Below are 18,227 nucleotides of genomic sequence, written 5' to 3'. Positions count from 1 at the left end.
ACAGGCCCACAGGCAAAGAATGTACGCATCACCTCTGCACCAGTAAGGCTCCCAATGAGTCCCCTAAACTGTGCAAGCATTGAGGCAGGACGCAACCGTTCCCCCGGATCACAGAACTGACGCAGCTCCCCTTTTGCGGGCCTTTTGTTCAAATTGCGTTACGCATCCAGGTACTTTGTTGAGAACTTTGTCGCATTTACCAACAACTTGAACTAAACAACTTTAATCATCTTTTAAGTAATCTTAAGTGTAGTATTGTGGATTTTTGTTGTTTGTGGTCTTGTGTTTAAGTCTATATAAAGAATACTTATTTTTATAAAATCCTGTGCTGTGTCCATTTGTAGTGTTTTCACTTTATTACTGTGCATATTCACAAATGCTTAACACACTGCCAATCTACCAAGGGAGTGAGCAGGGGCTATTAAGGAGTATAGTCCCCTTATCCTGACTTAGAAGTAAGGGTCCCTATTTGGACAAAGGTGAATACCATTGCCAACTAGAGACCCCCAGATCTAACTGAGTCGCACTTGGCTTCACTCTCTCATGCAGTACCCTTTTGATGGAGCAAGGATTCGCACGTAAAGCGACTTGCTCTCATTCATGAACCTCGTTAACTTGTAATAGTATTAATCAATCCTGTTTGTCATTAATATTTCACTTTTACAGTACACGCGGGTGTCCCAGAGACGCTTGCCTATGTGTCTATTAATCCTAATCACGCTTGCATACTACAGAATGGCCGCTTCGCAGAAATCCAGTCTGCGCATGCGTCGGTCATACCCATGTGATGTGACGCACTCGCAGTTTTGGAGGAATATGTCGCTCATGCGCATTGTAGCTAAAAATAGTCTTAAGTGCTGGCGGAGCACTTTGCTGGGAGATTCGAGAACCCAATCGGGGTTACTGGCGGATTCCGTGCAGTGAGGGGGTAGCGCAGGCGTTGCATCCGAAGCTGCAGGTGTTGGTCGTGCCCTTTGGTGAGCCCAGTCCATGACCCAAAGTCCTGAGGGGTATCCTGTCCTGATTTTTCCGTGAGCTGTACCTGCTCACCTACTGCCATCCTTAATCCTTGAGGGTCCTTGTCCTCGTCTTTCCAAAGCTGACCCGTGGCCAGGGTTAGTCCTCATTCCTGTCCTAGGTAAATATAAACCTGTGGGTGTTCGTCTTTCTATCCACCTTCCTCCTACTCTTCAAATAAAGCCTCTATGCCCATGATATTCTCTCTATACTCTCCGATGTCGTATATGCAAACTGTTTATTAGTATGTTCCATTTTTCCCCTTTCCTGTAGGGCATATTGAAAACAGTTTTTTGCTTGAATAGTGTGTGGATCTAAGTTTAGGTTAATAGATAGACTAAGATTAGGATTAGGATTTGAATCACTTATAGGTTTTAGGAATTCACTGACTAATGTGTCTTAAAACTTATCTTCCCTAGTACAAGCCTGAAACTGAATAGCATGTTCCCTGTTACCCTTACCCAGTAGATTTCCCTCTCACACCCAAATGGTGCTTGCCCTTATCCATAGTTATATTATTTTTGTAATCCTGATCATTGATGTTCTGATTTGCATCAGTCTTATTCTCTTGTCACTTTGAATTTTACCTTCTATATAAAAATCCTTAAAACCCTTCAGGTGTCTGTGGTCATTGAAGACTTACAAAGTGTTATTGAATGAATAGAGTAAATGTTTAGAATTATCTTGTCACTTGTCCTCTACTAGCTCCTGATCCGTCAGGAAGAATAAGTGCCTGTGGTAAGTCAGGTACCATGGTAATAGTGTTACAGAAAACACATACAAAGTACTGATAGTGGTGTGTAAACTCGCCCGACTCACAAATTAGTGTCATTTAATCACGTCATGGGCCCAAGTGCGTGAAAATCTGGTAAACTCAGAGTCGGGTGACCTGCGTGCTCTAACAGTATTTTCTGGTAGCAGGATGATGGTTAGGACTAGTTAAGATAGGTAGATAAGATAGTTTCTGTTGAACCGTGAAAAATAAAATGTGCTGCTAAATATTTTTGCTGCTAAAATAAGGATTGTTATTGCATTTAAATGTAACAGAATAAGTTTTATTATATCTCATGAAATACTGCTATGTTATTACACATTACTAACCAATTGTGAGTGATTGTTTTTCGTGTTGTGGGGATCCCCGGGGAAATAAAATAGCAGGTGGTGAGTAGAATCCACTTGGCTGTGAGGTCACTGGCTAGGAGGGAGATTAGTGCATGGTTAAGCAGGACTGGAAGCGCTAATTAGGATTTTCGAAAAATTATTGATGTGTAAATGTTAGCTACAAAAAACCTTGAAGAAACTCCCGTTGTGATATCACCTAGTAAGGGTCACAGACGGCAGGAGTAATAGGTTCTTTGGGGCTTGGATGACAGCAAAAAAGGACACTGGTGAAAATTGACTTAGTATATATCCCGGAAAGAAGTGGATTAGTCAAAAGAGTAGCAGGTTCTCGATTGCTTGTGTGAAAAGGATAGGCAGAAGAGATCTATCTGTAGTGAATGAAAAGTAGACAAAAGTGGTTTACTTGCAGTAAAAGAAAAACCCTCTTTCTTTTTAAAACCCTCAAGCACAGTGGCGAACGTTATACGTTGTTAACTAAAATCCGCACTTGCACTTTAAGGAAAATTCAAAGTTTCCGTTACCTTGTAAAGGAGGGAGTCGGTCGCAAGGCTGCACTGACGTCACTCCGTGCCGCGCTGGTATTGGTTGAGCCAGCGGGTGTGTAGCGAAGCCAGAATTGTAAGGGAGGGGTGAAGCGCCGAAGAGTGAGACCGCGTCTCACGAAGGGGCCGCGCACCCATTGGTTGACAGAGTTTGGAACCTCAGTGCTGATTGGTTGCCGTGAGTTGAAAGACGCGCTAGCATTGGAAGCCCATAAGTAAACAAAATTAATCAATCCGAGCTTGAGGATAGTTTGGAGAGGTGTATGTGGTATCCTGAATTCTTACCTAATCCGCAAAACCTAGGTTTTCATAAGGAGCAGATGCTAAGAGGTAGACCTTACAATATGTACGGAGGAAAGAGAAAATTGACTCTTGCCGAAAAGATCAAGAATTATTTCAAGAAAGACAAACCCATTAGAACTAGGGAGGGGGTGATCATTCCACCTCCTAATACTCCCGCATCCTTTATGATGTTTGACAAAGGGTATCATACCTGTGTGTGGTTGGAAAATTGGGTAAAGTACACTGAAGACGATGGAGTCCTAGCATTTCCCCTCGTTGGTACTTTTAATGGTAGAATCCTGTTTAACTTGAGAACCCGAATGAATGAACTGCACCCCCGACCCAGATTGACCCAGTATGAAGCTTTAGAGGAATGGGAAATTGAGGCTCCCGAACGAGACAGACCCCGAATGGATAAGGGAGTAAGCAAGTGGTATCCAAAATTGCAGTGAGAAACAAAGGAGCAAAAGATGAAGCAGTGGAGACAGAATATGATGGTTGAGGGACTATTTCCGATGTTTGGGGTAACCGAACAGGGAGAAGGGAAAAAGACAGAGAAAACTCGACATCTAATGGCCATGGGGGATTCAGAGGATGAATATCTGGAGGATTTGTTGATGAAAAATCCACCTCCTTATGCTGAAGCGTCGGGAACCCTAAGTTCGAAAAATCCTTTTTTCCGACATCCCAGAAGTAGAAGGGCCAGCGAGACAGATGTAACTGGTGCTGGTAGCAAACCCAGTAATAGTGATGAATTTTGCAGACCTAGTACAGCAGTCCCAAATTACCGACCTTTTGGTGAAGACAGACCAGGGTTAGCCATTCCCACTGCCCCGAGTATATACCCTCCTTTAGTGCCCCAAACAATGCATGACAACTCGTCAGAAAGGGTTTTACATGAGAGAGAAAGAGATGCCCTGATTAAGCAGCAAAATGATCTAATTCAGACTATAGCTCAGATACATCCCAGTCCTGATGCCCTGACAATCCCAGTAACTATTGGTCCTGCTATACCCCTTTACGGGGATAGGCAGGCTAGTCCAAGAACTCCAGTCATTACTCCAATCTCAGCACCCCCAAGAAAAGAGCCACTCGTAGTTGATGATCAGGCGAGTGAATGTGAGTCTGTGATCTCCCTAATGGATTTGCCCATAAGGGAGCCTGGGACCAGTGAACCTCGGGCAGGGAGTCAGGCCAAGACAAAGGAAGTCCTAATTGAAACAACATCAGGGATCCGGGGTGCCACAGTGGTGACTCCAGAGGAACTAGATAGATGGACTAAAGAAATAGACAGAGAAACTCCCCCGCCCAAACCTTTGGATATTTACAGGCTAAGGATAGAAATGGAGGAACTAATGGCCGGAAATGTGGGATTAGACAGATTAAATACTCTTAACGAAGAAGAGTTGCTGTTTATCAGCAAAAGCCTTACCCGGAATACCAGAGTGCTCCACGAAAAACTAATGGACACTGCTGCAGACATGGGAATTGATGTAAGTCGATCCAAAGTCTTGCAGAAACCCTATAGAGCAGAATTCTCAGATAAAGATTTAGAGAACATGAATGTGTCAGGGAAGAAAACACAGATAAAGGAATTGCTGAACATACTGCAGAAATGGGGAGATCTAGACAAATGGAAAGCCAGATGGGCAAAGAAAAAGGAAGATAGTAAGGTCAAACCAAAGACGTCCGAATATGTGTTAAAAGAAATAGGCCAAGGAGAAAAACTGTATCCCATGAGAGAAGTGCCAGGTGGGAAATATGTGCATGTCCCGTGGTCCCGGCAGACATTGTGTCTTTTACCAATGACTTCCCAAAATTGAGAGAGAAGCCTGTGGAGTGGTATAGGCAGGTGGGGCGATTCGTGAAGGTACAAAAGTGTCTCCTGAAGGACCTGGATGGGTTCTTTGACATTGTAGTTCCTGTAGACTTATGGACAGAATGCAATATTTCAGTCGATTGGCCTTGTGAAGAATATGAGAGAGACTCCAAAACCGGAGCTCCTTCCCTAGATGTAATGAGAAAATATGACCAAGTCATACAATACCTAAAAGGAAAGGTACCAGCGAAAGAAACTGATTGGACCCGAATAGATAGAACTACCCAGGATCATAAGGAAACTGTGCATTCCTATTATGAAAGACTATTACAGGTATTTAAAACCTACAGTGGCATCGATAATATTGAAATGAAGGATATGACTCATTTCATTTATCGATTCGTGCTGGGTTTGAGACCAGAGATATCCCAGTGGATTAGAGACAATAAAATCTGTTGGCAGGGAAAACCCATAGAGGAAGTCCTCAAGTACGCTAAGTACTGTGAGGATGAGATGGAGAACAAAAAGAAGGCCCTGAAGGAAAAGGTGGTGTGGGCACAAGTAAAATTTGCCTAGCAACAAGAGAAACAGTTAAGTAAAATGAATAGTAATGCTCCAAATACTAACTCTGGGGGAGGAGGGAAGCCCCGAGTAAAGATGAGTAAAGAAGAGGCCAAAAAGAAGTTCCCCTGTCACGGGTGCGGTCAGATAGGGCACTGGAGAGACGAGTGTCCACATTTGCAGGCTGGTAATGCCCCCATAAATGGTTTAAATCCACAGGTGCAGAAAGAGGGGCCACGAAAGAATCAGCAACAGGTAAATCCGCCTCCATTGCCTCAAGCTCCTAGACCTAATTACAAGAATCAGGCTCAACAGAATGAAAGGGTTGAGGTATGGGAAGGAGGGAATGAGAGAAATACAGCAACTTCACAATTCCTGTTAAATGATACATTCCTCTGTGATGAACCATACTGACGGGGCCTGAGGGGGGAGGAAGGGGAGTGCGTACTTGGCGCCTCCCTACCGGTAGACCAGACAGGGCCATACATTGAAGGAAAGGTTGAAGGAAATGATGTCACCTTTCTGTTGGACACTGGTGCTACCCGTTCGACTGTAAGATCAGCGGACGTTCCAAACCTACCCCTCTCGGGAGAAGCGATCCAAGTAGTGGGCGTATCAAATCAGATAATTAGTACACCTGTAACTGAACCGATGGAGATTTCTATAGGGAATTTCAAAGAGATGCACAGATTTGTTGTCTGTGATTCTAGTCCAGTAAATCTACTGGGACGTGATTTGTTGTGCAAAATGAACTGTACCATCTTTTGCACGCCAAAAGGCGTCGAAATTCAGACCCCAGATGAAGATGGCCTGTACAAACTAATGTTGTTAAGGCCCGATGCAGCAGTTAAAGCTCTGACCATTCACGACTTACCTGAAGAACTCCAACAAAAGGTGATACCAGAGGTATGGGATTTCACCGGGAGAGATGTAGGATTGATGGCAAATGTAGACCCAGTTAAAATAGCCATTAAACCCAATGCTACCTACCCAAAAACTAGACAGTATAAAATGAGTGCAGAAGTGAAAGCTGGAGTTGCATTCGAAATAAACAGATTACTGGAGGCAGACATAATACAGGAAGTAATGAGCAGTCCTTGTAATTCACCCATAATTGGAATTAAAAAGCCTAGTGGAAAGTACAGGGTAGTGCAGGACCTGCGAAAGGTGAACCAGATTGTTGTGCCTTGCTGTCCCATTGTGCCAAACCCTGCAGTGATCCTGTATCAGATCCCATGGAATGCGGAATGGTTCACTGTCATTGATTTGTGCCATGCGTTCTTTTCTATCCCATTGCACCCAGACAGCAAATTTCTTTTCTCGTTTGAGTTTGACAGTCATGTCTACGTCTGGAATCGTGTCCCTCAGGGGTACACAGAAAGCCCCTCAATATTTAATCAGATTCTAAAAAGATGCCTTGAATCCTTAGTCCTACCAAAAGAGTCTGTCTTGGTTCAGTACATAGACGACCTTCTAGTGGTGTCTAAAAGTCAAAGCAACTGTGTTGCTGATACCATTGCCTTATTAAATCATTTAGGCAAGGGAGGACATAAAGTATCACCTGACAAATTGCAGTTTTGTAAAAATTCAGTGAAGTATCTGGGGCACCAGATAGAAAAAGGTATCAGAAGGGTTACTTCAGAAAGAATTAGAATAATTCGAGATATGGAATTACCCAGAACCCAGAAGGAAGTCAGAATGTTCCTAGGGGTTGTGGGATACTGCAGACAGTGGATTGTGGGATTTGCTGTTCTAGCCAAACCATTGATAAAAATGACCAAGAAAGGAGTAGATGATCCAGTTAGCTGGGATGACGAAAGTATGACAGCCTGGATAAAATTACGAAATTGTCTATGCTCAGCTCCTGCATTGGGAATGCCCGATTATTCCAAAAACTTTGAATTGTTCTGTGATACACGAGACAATTGTGCGCTATCAGTCCTAACACAAGAACATGGTCTGACTAGACGTCCAGTGGCCTACTTTACAGCCACTCTGGACCCAGTGGCTGCTGGGTTACCCGGGTGTCTGAAAGCAGTGGCTGCTACTTGCACGAGTCTGGAACAGAGTGAAAACATTGTCATGGGACATCCTGTAACGGTTTATGTTCCACATTCAGTTGTGATCCTGTTAACCCGAACCAAGACCCAGTATCTCACACCTAGTCGGCTGACTAAGTATGAGAGAATTCTTATTGGTGCAGAGAATGTGATAATTTCCTGATGCAACATTTTAAACCCTGCAACTTTGTTGCCCCTCACCCAAAATGCAGAAGTGGAGGGCGAAATTGAGCATAATTGCATTGACTTAACTGAGTTTAGCACCAAACCACGACCTGATATAAAAGAAACGGCCCTTCCCATAGAGGATCTTGTGATGTTTGTGGATGGCTCCTGTTTGAGACATGAGGATGGCTGGTTGAGTGCTGCCTATGCTGTAGTCACACTGGAAACGACCCTAGAGGCATCCTATTTAAGAAAAATAAAATCTGCCTAAGTAGCCGAGTTAATTGCATTGGCCAGAGCTTGCAAGCAAGGGAAAAATAAGAGAGTAACCGTATACACTGACAGTCAATATGTTTACGGGGTTGTTCATGACTTCGGCCAGCTATGGTTGCAAAGAGAATTCATGACTTCCTCAGGTACCCCTATCAGAAATGGAAAAGTGGTACAAAACCTACTGGAAGCAATCCAGTTACCCAAAGAATTGGCGGTAGTCAAATGTGCTGCTCACAAGTCTGGTAACGACGATGTGACAGCCGGAAATAGATATGCTGACCAAATTGCCCAATATTGCGCCCGATACAAAATGTCCCTAAAAATCAAATTATGGGGAGGCGGAAACAGCTGCCAACTTATGGTGTTTGAGAATGTATCTACTTGGAGGGAACTGAAGGAGTTGCAGCAAGCAGCAGAGGAGGAGGAAAAGCAAAGATGGGAGACTGAGGAATTTCAGCTCAGGGAAAGAGATGGTGTTATGGTTTATAAGACGGGTGTGCCTGTGTTACCAGATAGCATGGCTGCCCCAATGGCCCGGATGATACATGGAGATACCCATATTGGGAGGGATGCAATGTGCCGTATGTTTCACCAAGTGTTCTATAACTCAAGGTTCAGGAACATCGTGGATATGCTTTGCCAGAGGTGCTTAGTGTGTCAGCAGTTCAACGCAGGGAAGAGGACTGTAGTAGAGCAAAGTACCATTGGAAGGGCTGAAGGTCCCTTTGTCAGACTACAGGCAGACTTTATTCAGTTGCCCATGTATAAAGGATATAGATATGTCCTGGTAATAGTTTGCCTATTCTCAAGGTGGGTGGAAGCCTACCCAGCAAAGAAAAATGATGCCCTTACTGTAGCCAAGTTGTTACTCAGGGAACTAATACCTAGGTATGGATTTCCAGAGACAATTGAAACAGACAGAGGTGGGCACTTTGCCAACAATGTTTTAAAAGAGCTCTATACAGCTTTCAAGATTGAGCCTAAGCTACACTGTGCATATCGTCCAGAGGCTTCTGGAATAGTCGAACAAGTGAATGGCACTATAAAATCAAGATTGGCCAAGATGTGTAATTCTACCAAATTGAACTGGATAGAAGCTTTACCCTTTGTCTTGATGGGATTGAGAAGCATTCCAAATCGAAAGACAGGCCTAAGCCCCCATGAAGTACTAATGGGAAGAGTGATGCGACAGGCATGGGTACCTGGACTCAAACTGCTGAGTATTTCTGATGATTTGGTGCTAGAATACTGCAGGCAGCTGGGTGACCAAGTGCGTTCTATCTCTCACCAGATTGGGGAGGCTGCTGTCAAATGGCCAACCACTCCAGCCTATAAACTGAAACCTGGGGATTGGGTTGTGTTGAAGAAGCATACCCGGAAGAGTTGCCTTGGACCAAAGTGGGGAAAACCGAGGCAAGTGATCCTTGTCACTACCACTGCTGTAAAGTGCGCTGGTGTGCCAAAGTGGATTCATGCCAGCCATTCCAAGAAGGTGACCGAAGAAGTGGCGGCTGAGGCTGAAGGTGGTGCAGCTGAGGAGACTCCAGACGAGGGTCCGGATCTAGCTGATGTAATACTACCGAGCACCAGTCAAGACGAATGGTTCCCAGCTGACGACCTGATTCTTGATCCAATAAGAACCAGAAAATATTCCTACCTAGATAGAGAGTGGGATAGTGAGGATGAGACAGGGCTAGAAGAAGAAGGTCAGGTTATCGAGATTCACGTCAGACCTGATCAGGAAATAGGTCAAGTAGGGACAGACCAAGTCATCGACACTCCTCCGAAGACTCCAGAGACCGAGAAGGGACAGATAGTAATTAAAGCTGAAGTTCATGCAGAAGAAAATCAAGGGTTCGAAGGGCATGAACATGAACAGATAGACATAGACGAACGTGTTCAGGAAGCAGAGTCCAAATCAGTTGAAAACCAAAGTCAAATACAAAATATACGTGAACAAGGCCAGCTTAGAAACCAGGCAGAAGAAACTGAAGAAAGACCTGGAACTAGTCAGACAGGAAGGGAAAAGGACACTGCCAAAACAATAGTGCCACAACAGAACAAAAATAAAAGAGCTTGTGAAGAGGGCCCAACTACAGTAATAACTAAAAGGCTCAAGAAGAAAAGTGAACCCAGATACATAAAAAGACTGAAATTAAGATTGAAAAGAGTAGAAGAGAAAATAGAAGACCGGAAAAGAGCTGCTAGCGAAAGACAGAGAGCAGGAACTCAGCAAAACAGACGCAGTACTAGAGTAAAAAGACTAAATAAAAACTATCGGAGTCCTGAATGGACCTATTTGGTGTTGGAAGAGATTGATGATCCTGAAGTGAGTAACAGAAGCGATCAAGATTCGATCGAGGATCTGAGCCCTGAGGAAGAGGATCCAACCTGAAAGAGAAACTTCGTAAGCCTCTCGTGTTGAGAAACAAAGAGGGGTTGGTAAAGCCACCTGTAAGCTAAAATGTCTGATTCAAATGTGAATGGAAGACCTAGAGGGAATTGTTGTAAAACTTGCTGTAAAATATGCTTATGCAGCGTAGCAATAGTTATAATAGTATGGATAGGACTAACAGTCTTTATACCTTTTATGATAAGTAAAGATAATAACTTGTACCCTACTAAATCAATGACCCCAGACACAGAAGTTGTACATACCGAAGAAACACCACGAAGTGTAGAAAGACGTGACAATTCAGTCAGCCTGAGACAAACACGACCTGACTTAGAAGCACCAGATGAGGAAGGACTACATTTTCACAAAATGAGAAACAGATCACATTTAAATGTCTTTGCAAATCTTTTAGTGCATTACGTAGAAGCTATGGAAATAGAAGATTGTTATGTTTGCATGAAGCTACCTACTTCAGTAGCTGAAGTCGTGACCTATCACCATTTACCCCTGACCTATGGAATTTCGTGTAGTATATTAGCAAGCTTGTTTTATAGGAGCACTTTACAGTACTACTATTCAAACACTGACGTGATTTTTTCTGAACTGCCTATTCGGGGAAACCTGAACATTGTGCATGTTAGAAGTGAAGTGACTTGTTACATGGGAGAATACTTTCTGACTATAGGTGACATAGATTTAAATGAAGCTCGCAGAGATAATTTGACGTGTTCATTACATGAACAAGAGAAAATGTTTTTGAAAATGGCAGAAAAGAGAAGGGAGAGTTTCCAAAGAAAGGCCAATGATAAAAGACAGAAAACTCCTAAATGGGCTGAAAACATGGAAGGCACCTCATATGGCGAAGCAAGTCCTGCGCTGTTGCTGGATTTTGAACGAAAAGGGAAACTCTGTCTTCATAGAGAAAAGACTAGTTATTATAACAATGTATTGATCGGTTCCAGTGAATGCGAACATAATTACAAGGTGATTGGAGGTTGGGGTTTCAAAAAAGGGTCAGAACCTGTGTTTCCCGGAATTTATTATATATGTGGAAACAAGGCTTATTTCAAATTACCGGATCACTGGTATGGAAGCTGCTATTTTGGCATTGTCTTCCCGAAAATATACCACGTGAGCAACGCCGCTGGAAGCAATGAAAATACTAATGGTTTAGTACGTAGTAGACGTGAAAGTGTAGGAGAAATTATAGGTGATATATTTAGTGCACTGATACCTGGAGTGGGAGTGGTTCTCAATACTCACCGTATTTGCAAATTATCTACAGTAGTGGATCGGTTATCAACTGACACTGCTGCTGGATTCCTGCTGGTCAATACTGAAATGGTTGCGATCAGATCAATGGTTTTACAGAATCGCCTTGCTCTTGATACCTTATTGGCAAAAGAGGGCGGAGTCTGCAGAATGCTGAAGGCGCCACATTGTTGCACTTACATTCCTGATAAGAGCGTAGAAATTAAGAAATATGTACAAAACATAACTAATTTGGAAAAAGAACTCAAACCACTGGAGGTTGATAGTGCCTGGAAGAGACTGACTGATGGTCTCTCTTCTGTAGGTAGTTGGTTTTCTAACATAGGTCGCAGTCTTGTGGGGAAAATACTGATGCCAATAGCTGGAATAAGTCTGATTGTGTTCATTATAATAATTTGCTGCAATGCCAAAAATGCAGAAAGAAGTATACTGTAAATAGGAGGGGAGTGAAACGAAATGTGGATGAGTTGGAATTAGAGGAATTAAGAAATCAGATTTATAAGAAAGCCAAGAGTTTCCATCCTAATAAGGATGCTGAGAAGAAGGTCAACAACAAATTTATAGAAATAGAGATGAATGACATGTGAGAAAAACGAAGTTGGCATCTGTTTCCATTAATAGTGATGATAGTAAATATCATCAAAGAGGGGATTGATGGAGCAAGGATTCGCACGTAAAGCGACTTGCTCTCATTCATGAACCTCGTTAACTTGTAATAGTATTAATCAATCCTGTTTGTCATTAATATTTCACTTTTACAGTACACGCGGGTGTCCCAGAGACGCTTGCCTATGTGTCTATTAATCCAAATCACGCTTGCATACTACAGAATGGCCGCTTCGCAGAAATCCAGTCTGCGCATGCGTCGGTCATACCCATGTGATGTGACGCACTCGCAGTTTTGGAGGGATATGTCGCTCATGCGCATTGTAGCTAAAAATGGCCGCTTGTCTCTAAACACGCTTTCTGCTTGCCCATGCCGCTTTGCATTTCTACCTATTTCTGCTTAACTCCTAACCGCTATAGTTATTATGAAGTAAGGGGTGCAGTGTAGGTTATCATGGTGTACAGTGTATTCATTTTTTCTGTGTTTCTAATTTGTTTTCGCTTACTTTTCATGTACCGCGTATCTGGGGGCCTGGGAGTGGGGAGTCGCTCCATCTTTGAAACCCATTACGACCCCGTCATGTGATGAGGGAGAAGTCAAACTGCGCAGAAGCAAAACCTCGCCAGCTGGCTGCTGAGGCTGGGATGCTCATGAGAACCTGAACTGTGACCCGGCAAGGGGAGCCGAGCTGTACCTGAACTCGAAACATATTGATACTTTACTGTGTACTCTATTTTCCTCTTCTACACGTATGCTTGGGAACAGGAATGTAAGGGGTGGGTACTGAAATATAAATATTAATTATGGGAACCCAGAATTTTAGGTGGTGACAATGACCTAACCACCTCTCCTGACCAATCGTAAGTTGGGACCCTGTCACTTGCAACATTTGTGGGTGGTCAAGGGACCCAAAAAGGGTATAACTAGCCTAGTTTTAGTTAGAGATTTTGTCAGACTTGTCCGAATAGCTGACCTGTCACCGACCCTACGACTCTATAGGTGATTGATACAGAGCGCTGCGGAGCACTCTGTCCGAACTTTCCACAAACTCCAAGGGGTGGAAATAGTCTTAAGTGCTGGCGGAGCACTTTGCTGGGAGATTCGAGAACCCAATCGGGGTTACTGGCGGATTCCGTGCAGTGAGGGGGTAGTGCAGGCGTTGCATCCGAAGCTGCAGGTGTTGGTCGTGCCCTTTGGTGAGCCCAGTCCATGACCCAAAGTCCTGAGGGGTATCCTGTCCTGATTTTTCCGTGAGCTGTACCTGCTCACCTACTGCCATCCTAAATCCTTGAGGGTCCTTGTCCTCGTCTTTCCAAAGCTGACCCGTGGCCAGGGTTAGTCCTCATTCCTGTCCTAGGTAAATATAAACCTGTGGGTGTTCGTCTTTCTATCCACCTTCCTCCTACTCTTCAAATAAAGCCTCTATGCCCATGATATTCTCTCTATACTCTCCAATGTCGTATATGCAAACTGTTTATTAGTATGTTCCATTTTTCCCCTTTCCTGTAGGGCATATTGAAAACTGTTTTTAGCTTGAATAGTGTGCGGATCTAAGTTTAGGTTAATAGATAGACTAAGATTAGGATTTGAATCACTTATAGGTTTTAGGAATTCACTGACTAATGTGTTTTATAACTTATCTTCCCTAGTATAAGCCTGAAACTGAATAGCATGTTCCCTGTTACCCTTACCCAGTAGATTTCCCTCTCACACCCAAATGGTGCTTGCCCTTATCCATAGTTATATTATTTTTGTAATCCTGATCATTGATGTTCTGATTTGCATCAGTCTTATTCTCTTGTCACTTTGAATTTTATCTTCTATATAAAAATCCTTAAAACCCTTCAGGTGTCTGTGGTCATTGAAGACTTACAAAGTGTTATTGAATGAATAGAGTAAATGTTTAGAATTATCTTGTCCTCTACTAGCTCCTGATCCGTCAGGAAGAATAAGTGCCTGTGGTAAGTCAGGTACCATGGTAATAGTGTTACAGAAAACACATACAAAGTACTGATAGTGGTGTGTAAACTCGCCCGACTCACAAATTAGTGTCATTTAATCACGTCATGGGCCCAAGTGCGTGAAAATCTGGTAAACTCAGAGTCGGGTGACCTGCGCGCTCTAACAGTATTTTCTCTGGGTGCGCCTCAGGCCAGCAACAGGTTTGGCTTTGCCTACTGGGCAGTCTCTTCTCTTTTAAAGGCCGGGCAGACTCCTTCTCTCTCTCAACTGGCAAGCAGGCTTCTAGACACTAGGCAACAATCAGGTCCTCCAACAGAAAATATAGACATCAGGTGATGTCCCTTTACCTCTGGGAGACAGTAACGCAGACCCCAGCCCTGGCCACATAGCAGTCCTTCCAGGACTCTGTGGTGGACTCCCTTCCTAGGTCATGAGGAAACTGGAACTTGTAATAAAGTGGTGTCGATTGGGTCCCACCTTTATATACATTCTCCAAACAGGAGTGTGGATCCACCATCTCACACTTCTGAACTGGTTGGAGGTGGGTCTCATTCAAGTGTCCTTCTCATGCTTCTCTCGAGGCACAGACTTTGTGCAAAGTGATGCTTTTCTCAGGATATAGTACTGGGGCCGTCTTCAAACTCGAGTATGGATAACAGGGCATAATTTGAGCCAGTGGTTGCAGGTGTGGCCCACCGGCACTCATCATTGGGGATTGGCACTCATTTGTCCTCATAAGACTTTGATCTAGAACACCAGAGAAAAAAATACAAAAAGGGGAAAGAAGGAGGAAGAGAAAGAAGAAAAACCCGTTACAAAAAGAGAAAGATGGTGTGAAAAATAAACCTTATTAGTGAAATAAGAGGCAGGAAGTGGCTGGTGGTGGATGAAAGAAGCATGAGGTGGAGTCAGACATGTGTGGTAACACGCAGAGGCATTCCACCTTTACCCCAAAATGATCTACCGCATTAAAAAAACATAAACATGCTCCCAAAAACGTCTTCGGTCTTCGGGAATACAGTTCGAAAGAGATAGAAAGCTCCTTCTCATATTCACTGTTTACAATGAAACTGCAATTCTGCTCCATGGCCTGCCATTTACAATGTCTGTTTGCTCTGCACATACTCTTTATTGTCGCAAATCAACTGTAATAAGTTATTACAGCTGAACAGCTATGTCATTTTCTTATTACAGCTGACTTGTGATCTCACAACTAAACTGAAACAAGAAAATTAGGGGTAGGATTTTATACAGAGGCTGAGGCTGCCTTGATATGTTATCTTTTGTTGCATGAGGCTGGCGGCCAGGATTTTTCAATAAAAGCATAAACATACGTCTTGATTGATCGCCGCTGGTTTGCTGCTTTGTCGAGGCGTTTTAGTCTCGCTGCGGCCACACACTACCAGAGCTATTCATGAAACCGCGGGGCGCGCGGCAGACTTCCCTTCAAAGCATTCGATAATTGTGACATTGATCAATGATCAATAAGGGGAGGATTAAAAGATCTAAAACTGTTGTTGGCAAAGGAGTCTTTTGAAATTCCAGTGCTCGCCCGCGTGCCTCGGAAGCTGTCAGAGGGGGGCGATTGTGATGCAAAGCTGCCTGTGCGGGGAAGGTCACCGCGTGAATGATGTGCTTTAAGCGTGTGATCACACGTGTGCGTGTTTGTGTGCATGTAATAATGCATGACCTTATCAGGGCTCGCATCCCATGGCTTGCTTCCAGACATCATTTATCTCCTGTGATTGGATGGGCTAAACCTCCTTGGGGGCAGTGGGAGGAATTGACTGCACCTTGTGTTGGAAGATTGTTTTGAATATTTTTATTTGCTACATTTTTCCCTAAATGTCTGGCGGCTTTGCTGGCCAGCACTGGCACCACTCCACTTGTGGTGTCAATTTGCACCTATTTTGCACCATGTACTGTTTTTCTCCATTTCTTGTTGTGGCTGTCTTTGTGTTTTTTGGCACCAACATCTCTTGATTGTTCAATGTAGATCTCCCAAACAAGCCTTTGTAAACCCTTCCCTCTGACTCTTCCCCCCTCCACCTCCCCTTTACTCATCCCAAACCCCCTCCTACTGCCATGAGCTTCAAAAATAACACTTTCTAGACCCTTCCCTCCTCTATCCCTCCACTACCCTTTTCAATCCAACTAACAGGCTCACATGTCCACCTCTCAAATTAGTTGCATATTTCCTTATACTAATTCCCCGCTAATCCTGATTGGGTGCCAGAGTAGTGTGCTACCCGCCGAAAAGCGCTTCAACGCCTCATCTTGGGTAGCATACACTATATGGAAGCAAACCCTTCTCTCTTCTGTCTTTCCACTATCCTTTTTCAATCCAAATAATAAAGTCACATGTCCACAGCTCAAATGAATTTCATATCTCCCCATACCAATTCACCACTAATCCCTTTTGGGTTTTGGAATAGCATTCTACTCGCCGAAAAGTGCTTCGACGCTTCATCAGGGGTAGTAAGCGCTATATAGATGAAATACAATACAATACAATATTCATTTAATCAGGTCTAAGCTGTGATCTTTTACCTACTAAAACAAAATAATTGCCAGGCTGCAGCTGCATCAATATGAATAACTTGTTTTTCTTAGATATACTGGACTCCAGCAGCAAAGTCGGTAAACATGTCAAATGAGATAATGCAGTTTCAAAAAATATCATCGTCACCACAAAACAGAAGATACCATTTTTGGCTATGCCATTACAGCAAAGATCCGGATCCGAAAGTGTGCGCAAAGTGCATGTGAAGACGATATACCCCCCACCCTGACTATGTTGGCGCCTCTTACCCTGGGTAGTTTATGTGGGTGGGTGATTAGGACCTGCAGACAGCAGCCAGTTGGCCCCTTTCGCATTGAATCCACATCGCTGTGGTGGTTTGGTGTCGGCGAGCTGATATGAGGAGTCGATGCATTGATGCGCAAACGTCAGGTTTCTGTAAACAGATCGTTTTAAAATCATCCGGACCAAAACACAGATCAGAGGAATCAGCCAACCAACTCAATGTGACACGTTTTTAATCCTACTCCATGTGATCCTGTCCACCATTTTAAGTGCATGTGCCCATGCCCTCCTTGCGTGTTTCCCCATCCCATGAAAAGTGCCACCATTCTTAGATCCCAAGCAATTCTGGGACATGGGTGTGTTAGTGGATGTCAGACTGTTCCTTGTGTCGTGGAGGTGACCGGGTTTGATATTATCATGTAGGATTGTCTGTTGATGGCCATGTTATAGATTGGAGGAAGACATGCTGGAGGTGCCCCCTTCCTCGATAGGTACACTTGGCTTCAGCAGACATCTGATGAGACATCTTTTGGGGGAAGGGGGGCCTGGACCGTGGTTGACCATTATAGCAAATAATTTTTTGATTCGTCACCCCAGATTTTTTACCTTGTTTTGGACCGTATTTTTGCTGGCTTTAGGACTCTCTGCACTTTACCACCACTTCCCATCTAAAACATGTGCTTTAATGGTAACTCCCTTTGTAGCCTATTTAGCTTTCCTATAAGTTCATAATACATGGTACCGAGAGAGCTCCTATAGCATGGAAAATTAAATGTCATATTTGGGCTGAAATGTATTTTTACACCATCCACACGTGACAAAAATATATTTCTTCCAGCAGCACCACTGTATTCAGGTTATGGTACATCAACACATGGAAAGGAAAAAGGCATTTGCCTCTTTATTTATTAGTAAGTCCGCTTGAGAGGGTTAGCTCTTTCGACTACCTGGGCATCAAGTTGTCTGAGGGAATGGCCTGGAAGAACCATCTGAAGAAGGCATCTTTCAAATTCTCCCAGATTACTGGAGCCCTAAGGCAGTAGCATGGTCTGTCATACACCAAACCGGTAGCACCTACTATATGCCTGTAAGGCAGTGAGCAGTGCTCTTTATGGGGTGGAGCTGTGGGGCGCAACAAATGTAAGTGACCTCATAGTAGTGGAAAATAAGTTCCTCAGAAGTCTGGTATCGCTTCCCCAAAGCACCCCCCTTCTCCCTCTTAAACTCAATCTGGGCGTCAAGCCGAATAATGACCTGGTGAGGCTTCGCCCATTGCTCTTTTTGCATAGACTGGCCATCATTCCTGAACTGGCATCGTATGCCGCAGAGTGAGGTTTGAGCCTC

The sequence above is a fragment of the Lissotriton vulgaris genome, chromosome 10 (genome assembly GCF_964263255.1).
Source record: "Lissotriton vulgaris chromosome 10, aLisVul1.2, whole genome shotgun sequence".
NCBI lineage: Eukaryota > Metazoa > Chordata > Amphibia > Caudata > Salamandridae > Lissotriton > Lissotriton vulgaris.
Note: the sequence above shows the minus strand (reverse complement) of the source record.